Genomic DNA, 9,636 nt, shown 5'->3' on the forward strand with positions numbered 1-9,636 from the left:
GTCCAAGCTTGCAGAATTCCGCCACACCCTCCAGACCCTGAAGCCAGATATAGCAGTAGTTACAGAGACAAAATTTACGCCAGAGAAGTGCAGCGAATCTGAAGCAGCCATGCCTGGCTATCACACCCCCATCCGCAAGGATCGCTCTGCACACGGTGGTGGAGTAGCAGTCTGGGTGAAGGCTGGCCTAGGATATGAACATCTTGATCACATCCAGTGCCATGATCACGAGATCATCTGGCTGAGTGTCACGACGCAGAGTGGACAGAAAGTTGTTATCTGTGCAGCCTATCGGCCCGGGTCCTGTTCGGAGACAGATCTCCAGCTATTGGAATACTTGGACAACACGCTGGAGGCATCCCGTACCTACGGATCAAATGTCATTGTGACCGGCGACTTCAATGTGCATAACGCTGCCTGGCTCTGCAGCAACAAGACCACCCGAGCTGGAGAGTATGCAGAGGATATCTGCTGCTACCATGGCCTGAGTCAACATGTCGACGTACCCACCCGAGGTGATAACACCCTGGACCTGGTGATGTCTGATTTCCCTTCACCAGCAACTGTTAAGGCACACCCGCCTATTGGACTCTCTGATCATGCTGTCCTCCAAGTTGACTTTCCTGTGAAGCTCACCCGTGAGCCCAAGACATCGCGTAGAGTCTGGCGATACCACTGCGCAGACTGGGAGCGGCTTGCCCACTTCTACCGAACAACAGACTGGGAGAGCATGCTCGGACCTGAACCGGATCTCAGCTGCGACAACATCACCAAGAGGATCCTCGAAGGAATGGCACAATTCATACCCAACAGAGTTATCTCATCGCGCCCCTCCGACGAACCTTGGTGGACACCGGAGTGTACAGCTGCAGTCAACACCAAGCGACAGATGTGGCACCAGATGCGCTCAAATCCCGACAGTGCTGATAAGAAAGCACACTACCGCACAGCTGCAGCCTCTGCACGCAGTACCATCCAGCGAAACAGAGAACGGCATATTACCATGCTCCGGCAGAAACTCACCACTGGTAGCCTTCGGGACAAGGAATGGTGGTCCACTATCAAGCGTGCGGGTGGCAAGGGCCGCAGCGCTGATATACCAACACTCCGATCTGCTGATGGAACTGAGTACACAACCAGTCAGGAGAAGGCCAAGTGCCTTGGTCAGTACTTCGCCGATAAGTGCAGCCTCGGCCCACAGGACTTCAATGAGGAATCTGAATTCCCCTTTGTCCAGCCTCGCTCCCAAAGCCGTCTCCTAAGTATTCGCTTCCGCCCTGCTGAGGTCCGTAAATTGCTGAGGGCCCTTGATCCTTCGAAAGCGTCAGGCCCTGATGCAGTTCCGGGCAGAGTCCTCAAAGCCAACGCTGAGCACCTTGCAGTGCCACTATGCTTGCTCTTCCGCCAGTGCATGACGTCGGGGACACAACCACAGTCTTGGAAAGTGGCAAGTGTCGTCCCAGTCCATAAGAAACGGTCAAAGTCAGCCCCATCGAACTATCGGCCCATTTCCCTCCTGTCGCTCATCTCCAAGACAATGGAAGCAGTTGTTAACCGTGCTCTCACCAACTTTCTCGAACGAAATAATATACTCTCAAACCACCAGTTCGGTTTTCGTCGAGGGATAGGACCTGCTGATCTCCTAACAGGACTACACCACCAATGGAGCAAGATAGCAGCTGCTGGCGGTGCTGTACGTATTGTTGCCGTCGACATTGCGGGGGCCTTCGATAAAGTCTCCCACGCAGGTGTCCTTCACAAGGCAAAGGCTTACGGAGTGTCCGGGAACCTCCTCAAGTGGCTCCACAGCTACCTGGCGGATAGACGAATCCAGGCCGTTGTGAGTGGACAAACCTCACCTAAATTCCGAATCAGCTCAGGTGTGCCGCAAGGGAGCATACTGGGCCCCACTCTGTTCCTCCTATATGTCAATGACATGGAGGACCACCTCCCAGCCACAACCCAGCTCGCCATATATGCAGATGACACCACGCTTTATCAGTGCATCCCATCCCTGACCGCTCTCCCAGTTGGCCTAGCGCAGCTCCAGACTGCTGTGGATGCCTTAGCTGAATGGGGCCAGAGCTGGAAGATCGCATTCGAGCCGACAAAGTCGCAAGTCTTGACAACTTCGCATCACCGTCAACCCTGGCCGATTCCTCCAGCCACTTTCAATGGGGTGGCCATAGAGAAAGTGGAGGAGCTGAAGTTGCTCGGAGTGCTCTTTGATCGGAGCCTCTCCTTTCGCTCCCACATTCGACAGGTTGCAGTCCGTGGTCACCAACGTCTTGGCTTCATGAGGAAGGCCCTGCCCATTCTCGACAGCAAGGCCAAGTATGCAGTGTATCGCGGCTTCGTCCGCCCAGTACTTGAGTACTGCCCGCTTTCATGGTTGGGTGCGTCCCAGTCTACCCTGAACCAGCTGGACCGGGTACAGCACCGAGCCCTAAAGCTCATCGGCCCAGGGTCATACCTCCCAAGCCTCACTGTTCGGCGTCAAGTCGCAGCACTCACATTCCTGTACAAGCTGCATTGGATCGACGGTCCCCCAATCCTGACCACCATGACACCACCGAGGGCAGTTGCAAACCAGCACCGGCGCTCCACTCGCCACCAGCAAAAGAACCAGCACCAGCACCAACTAGCACCGACACTGCCCGCCGGAGCCCGTAATAGTGCTCTCCGATCATTCCCCCATGCCACGATCCAAGACTGGAATCGTCTCCCATCTGCCCTGCTACGCAACCTTCCCACGCAGAAGGGAATGCAGGCATTCAAGGAAGGCGCCTACAAGTCGCTCCGCAGCCGAGACTGGCGTTCAGCCACAGATGCCCTCTGAACACTCCCTGAACACCCTCTCTGCTTGCACCCTGGCTCCCCCCTTTTTTATTTATTTTTTTATTTTTTATTATTTTATTTATTTTTTATTTTTATTTTTTATTTTCTTCCTCTATCACATGTATCATCTTTCCGTTTTTCCTTCCTCTATATAAATGTACCCCCCCCCCTCCCCTCCCCCTGTGCCTACTCCTCCCCAGTTTTTGGTGCTCTGAAGTGTCGCTGAAGCCGAGACCTCAGGTCGGCGGAGATGCTCCAGTTTTCACCACCACAGTTGCGTCTGCAACCACCTCTACCATGCAGTATTCTGTTCTCGAGGTTCGTGGTTTCTCGTAAAAAAAAAAAAAAAAAAAAAAAAAAAATACAAACTCTAATATTGTCGAGAGACAGGTCCACGCTTAGCCTTAGAGTGGGCAGACACAGCCGTGACGTCACAATGCACTGATCATTAAGACTGTGGCTGTGCTAACCCAATTTCCAAATTTCTGATCTTCAAATTCATTTTCGAATGATTTGTCGCTTTGTCAATGGATACACCAGCGGCGATGGTCACTGAAGAGAACAATTGCATGACTGAAGGGCTACTGATTGCCAACTCCAGTCGTGCAAGAGCTCTCACCATTCCCAACACACCAGCTGCCATTCAAGCAATGTTAGATGAGAAGGTTGTCAAGCACCAAGAGAAATTCTTCTTAAGTCACATCTTGGGTTACGCACCGCAGCTTGCAGCAGACCTTAAGCACTGCATTCGTAAGTTAACCCTGGTATTTCTGCCAGTAGTGTAACATTAAACCTGGTATAATGTATCTCCTGTATTAGTGACCTCGCGATTGTGATTGCAGTTTTCCACTTCTGGCATTTCTGCATGGAAACAGCACCAGAAACAGCAACCACCTGCGTGGCACCACTTTTAGCATACCAAGTGCCGCACCTGACCTGCAGAAAACGGCCCCACATTCTGTCAACGGTGGCGTACCAAAGTGCAATATTTTGCCTTCCTTGCAAGCACTAAGACGTACAGCCATGCATGGTTTCTGAGATTTCTGGGATAGGTACCTTTCGTGTTCGTAGTTTGGATGTAGCCTGGGGTCTTGTCTGTAGGTCATCCAACACATTCACCTGAGTGTCGGGAGATGCATGGATTTTGTAGAGAAAAACTAAAAACAAGGATGTGCTGTAGCTTGGAGTGAATAGAGTCCAGCACAACAGGCAAGTTTCTCTTACATTAGGTTTGTCACACCATACAAATTGCGGTGCATATACAAGCATGCTATGCCAAATATGTCACCACCCATGCATCGATGATGGGTAAACGAGCAAACTAATGATAGGGGTGGCAATATAAGGGCTTGATGTGAGAGTGTTGCTGGTAATTTACACTTTTTTAACTTCACGAGTGAAGTGGCACAGCGGTAAAAATACATTACAATCACTGGACACGTTTTCTACAGAAGACGTCAGGGCAAACGCAAACACAAGAAGACAGGACATAGGAGAGACACCGAAATGCTTTAGTTTCACCAATCTATTGTGATGGGCAAATGCATAATTATAGACTCGCTGTATGTCAAAGTTTCCTTTCTAACATTTGGTCTTCCTGACTCGAATCCCATTGCAGGTCGAAGGACGTCATGCCCCACAGCAGACTTAACAAGCCGTCTACCTTGCTCCGTTGCTGGAGAGTGTGTGTTCAACGCAACACAACAGTCCGCTGTTTGTGTTTGTCAGGCAGGAATGACTGGAAAGAAGTGTGACGTAGGTGAGTTTACTACTACCGCTGTTTCTTTTGTAATACTAGTCTGTAATAGGCCCTGCACCGATAATCTGATATTAAAGATTGGAATACGAGATTGTTGGCTTTCATCCAACTTCTTTTTTATTGACACCCATTCGCTCATTTTTCTTGCGATTGCTTCACTGCAGATATAGATGAATGTAATGCACCAGGTCGTAACAATTGTGACCAACCCGCAGTGGCAACATGCTATAACATGTATGGATCATTTCGTTGCGAGTGCAATACAGGGTTTGATGGCAACGGACGAGTGTGCGGGGGTAAGCGTGATGATAATTTAACACCACTGTGATGATTCGATTGTGGGCGAGAGACTTTGTTCACGAAAGGTCACACACCTGAGGAACAGATACTGCAAAGTAGAGGGGTTTGAACTCGCATCTCTGGTGGTGTAATTGACGTATCCCGCTGATCTGAGGTTTCGCCTTCAGGCATTCACAGTGCGTGTTTCCAGGGAGTCAAGGAACAGGACAAAAAGGGGAAGAGCAGAGCACATTGCAGTTTGACCAACCTCAGCCAAATCAGCCTACCAATAATAAAACGAACGAACCCTAAAGTAACCTACGTGGAGATAATAATTTTAATATAGCTATGAATAGGATGAAGGCCGCAGACATCACGCAACTACGTTACTTGTTTGACATGTATTACTGTGTATTTTATAACAAAATACACAGTTTTTGCGTTTCCCCTAGTGGTTTTATTGCACTTGTATCTTGATGTTATTTCTAACACCTTTCTATTTACAGTACTTAACTTCAGTTTCTTTGGTTGTATCCTTAGTTCCGTTTTTTCCCACTGATGATAGGAACGAGAAAATCGATTCTGGGTTTTCAATAATATTTTTGTTATAAAATACACAGTAATACATGTCAAACAAGTAACGTAGTTGCATGATGTCTGCGGCCTTCATCCTATTCATAGCTATATTAGAACCCTAAAGTACTACCAGTAGTCTGAAGTCTCTAAACGAGCTTGTATGTGTAGTGATAGAGCTAAGAGAGCAACTTGAGCAAGCGAAGCATGATAATGCCTTTGTTTCTTCACTTCGGGATGAGGTTTCCAGCCTAAAATTGGAAGTACTAGAGCTGAGGAACTTCACTACAGGCGCACTTTCTCAAACTGCCAATGACACCCACAACCGTCGCACAAGTGCTAACGAAGTTACCGTAGAGCCCTCCCTGTATGAAACTGACACATCCATCACCACTGCACCGCAATCACAGCACACCTCCACATCGCAGCATGCACGCTCAAGTTCAGATGACCGTACTACCGGTATGCACTCGCAACCACGTGCCGCTTCCCAGTCCAGAGACACTACTCGTACAGCACCTAGACCTGCTAGCAACGGTCACGTCACTACGGACAGCAGTTCCCGCAACAAATCAGATGGACTTGGGTAGATGTTGTACGACGTCGGGTCACATCTCGGTACGTCAAGCCTATGCCCACGGCCGAAACAAACCCTGTAGTCCTGACAGGTGTCGAAAAGGTGGACAAAGCGATATTCTATGTAGGAAACGTCCACATGGGCTGCAGTGCCGACTCCATCAAGGATTGGTGCCAAGAGCGTGCAGAGGATGTGCTCAACTGCACCATCTTGGAATCCCGCACCTTCGGAACAGCTTACGCCAGAGTGACATTCCCAGCCTCAGCTACAGAAAAGGTACTGGGTGACGGATTCTGGCCTGCAACTATCCAGCAAACCGTAAGAAAGTGGCGGTTTGCAGATTCAAATACGAACAAGCCAGGTAAAACCTCCACGTCGTCAGAATGATGGCTTCCGCACCGCTGAGCGCCCAGGCCTTCCCATATTTTCCTAAGACTCAACATAATATCACTATTGTTATGATTAATTGTCGCTCCGTGTCGAACAAAATCCCTGAACTCCATGCATTGTGTCGATCCAACACACCGACTATCCTATGTCTGACAGAAACCTGGCTCTGCCCGATACATATGCTCAGTGTACCCGGTTATACGTGCTTCCGCCGAGATAGGCAAATACCAGCAAACCAAAGGGCCCAGTTCCGAGGTTATGGTGGTGTTGCCATCCTTGTACGAGATGGGACATTTTTGCATGCAGCCCAGCGCTCAGACCTTGACTCTCCCCAACGCGAAAACATATGGGTTGAGCTTGGACTTCCTGCAGACCTGGGTGCTAATCCTATACTCATTCGCTGTCAGTATCGCCCTCCTTCGCAATCCCTACCTGAACTTACCTCATTTTGTGACATGATGACGGACACCCTCATTTTTTCTTCTCTTGCCGTGGCTGGCTAACGCCCCCTCCTTTGCATTGGCTTCTGTTATTGGACGGTGAAATAATAATAATAAATAATAAAGACTTTTCCTGGGAATTCTCTTGAAGATTGCATTGTGTGCAGTCTATTTCAATCATTGACCCTTCATTTACCTGTATGTGCCTTTTGCCAATGCCAGTTTACCTCTATGTTTGTTCGAAAACTGAACGGACCGCGTGCATCTAATGCCAAGAAAGCAAATACTGGTTCTGTTTTGTACTAGAGAAACACGTTTCTTACTGAAAGTCTTGATGTATCAGTATCTTTCTGCTATGTATTCCACTGCGCTCTCTGTCCAGATCTGGATGAATGTATATCTGGTGTACATCAGTGTAATGAACATGCAATGTGTAATAACACTGTTGGATCATACTCTTGTTACTGTCAATCTGGGTACAAGGGAGATGGTACTAACTGCCAAGGTAAGTGTCACATTGTTGACGGTGTTCAATATTACAAGTACTAGATATGGACAAACCCAGGACGAGACACACAAAGAAGCACAATACGCTTGGAAAGACTTCACTGACTTGCATGATAAATATTCCAATTTTGGAAGGGCAGAAGTCCGGAAAGTTAATCTCCGAGTACGGATCCATCGCGATCTGTGACCAACCACATACACTTCCTACCACAGAAAGAGGCTGCAGCTTTGTGCATATTTTTCCACCAAATTTCTGATCAGGTGTCATTGACAGAAAACAGCCGGCGAATGAATTAGGTGGTCAGAAGGAACCTCTTGCTTTTTTGGGAAGTGCGTGTGGTCAGCCGCAGAGAAAGACTCCGTGAGGCAATTCATGAAGAATTTTTCAACGTCTGGGACTGACTGGGTTTGAATGCACAACATTGAATATCAGGGAAAGAAAAACAATTATTTTAAGATGGCAATAAAAAGAATCAGCTGAAGCGTAATATTACAAAGGTTTTATTGAGATGTAAAGTGGTAATGGACAAAGACCATTCCACTTCACATCTCAATAAAACCTTCGTAACATGTCTCTTCAGTTGATTCTGTTTATTGCCATCTTAAAATTGTTGTCACCTCGCCGCCTGTTAGAAAAACAATGATTATCGTGAAAAAAATTTTGTTCTGCAACTTTGCTCTGATTTTACCTGTGTTAGTCGATCTGTGCGGATCATCTGCAAACAGCGAGCTTTGCTACCAAATTGAAGAGGTTAAAACATACAACAAGCAGCTGGAAGAGAAACTGGAAGCAAGGGATCTTCAAATCCATAAGCTACTCTCCGACATGAAAGTACTGACTACCATATTTGTCCAACAGAAGACAAAAGTGGATGAAATGGAGATTCAGGTACACCCACAATCGCTTGTGGCCTCCCTGTTTCGTTTTAACTTCTGATTACAGTCACGAAATCATTCTGTTGGTGACACTCTACAATCGAACGTAGAGATTCTTATTTTAGGACGTTTTCAAAATGTTCAACTTGTTTCTGAGCAAACCCATCGGTGACAACTTTGGTCAGCAATCAGTGCACATCATCATAATCACTGCTACAACTTCCCTGTTACTAGTATACATCACCAATATCTGTGAGCCTGGAAATTGTTCCATCCACTCCTTCCATTTGCATCTCATTCCTTCCTGTTTCCAAGACAAAAGTAGGACACAGAAATTCATGAACAGTATGTCACACAAAGAGTTACTGTTTTTTTGCGCTATAATTGCAGAGTAATATGAGCCGTCAGATGAGAAAACAGACCTTATCACAAAAAAGTCATATTTTTGTTTGTGGTGCTATCTGATTGCCAGGAGCACCAGAAATCGTATGCAGAAAACTAGAGTTGATTTGGACCAGGGAAAGTAAAGTTATAGCCTCGACAGTAGGAGACCATTACAAATTGCACCTCAATTTTGGGTGCAATACCAACAATTGTTTCACCTACTTTGGATAATATTTTCTGTTTCCTTTGACCGATTTCAACAAACTTGGGCTTTCTGGAAAGCTCTGGCTACAAGCAACCCGTTGGGCCCAAATCCGATAGCAAATAAAGCACAGCTCCAGCGCAACAAGCTTCAGACATCGCTTCAGCGCTAGACTTGCGCCGTCACACGAAAATCGCTCGCCATTTCCATCTCCATTATCCCAGGACGCCCAATTTTTTTCGTGAAGATGCAGTGAGCGCTTCCAAGACGTCTGACTGAGCCTGTTGCCGAGATCGTAGATTGCTTGAAAAGGGGGAAATCCCTGGTCTGGAGCGTTTGACTCGCGTGTAGAAATGCAAAGTGCCGTGACGTATCTTGCAGGCTTCGCATCTCGGGAACGCAGCATCGTGCCACGATCGCGCTTGCTGCATTGGATTCCTTGGAGTTTTCTCTTCGATTTACATACTTGGATTGTCCCAAAAGACCGATATTTGACTGAAATAAGACGGTTTGTAGCTTGGTTGTCCAGACGCACCAGTGGGTAAACTCGCCAACTTTCAAGTGCACTTTTCTGCACTGTACAGTTTTTCGATAAGGTCTGTTTTCTCATCTGACGGCTCATATAAAACTTGTGAAACTGCTCGCAATTGAGGAGGAGATGACGTCATTGAATTTATCCCAACAAGCCCAGGAGAAGAAGGTAAAGTGTGATAGAAAATGCAGACACTCGGCAATCTGCTCCAAGCATTCCAACCCAGATGTACATATGCAGTACTGATATCTTTGTAAATATATTTCCAGCAACGACTGG

This window comes from Sycon ciliatum, chromosome 9 (genome assembly GCF_964019385.1).
Source record: "Sycon ciliatum chromosome 9, ocSycCili1.1, whole genome shotgun sequence".
Classification (NCBI taxonomy): Eukaryota; Metazoa; Porifera; class Calcarea; order Leucosolenida; family Sycettidae; genus Sycon; species Sycon ciliatum.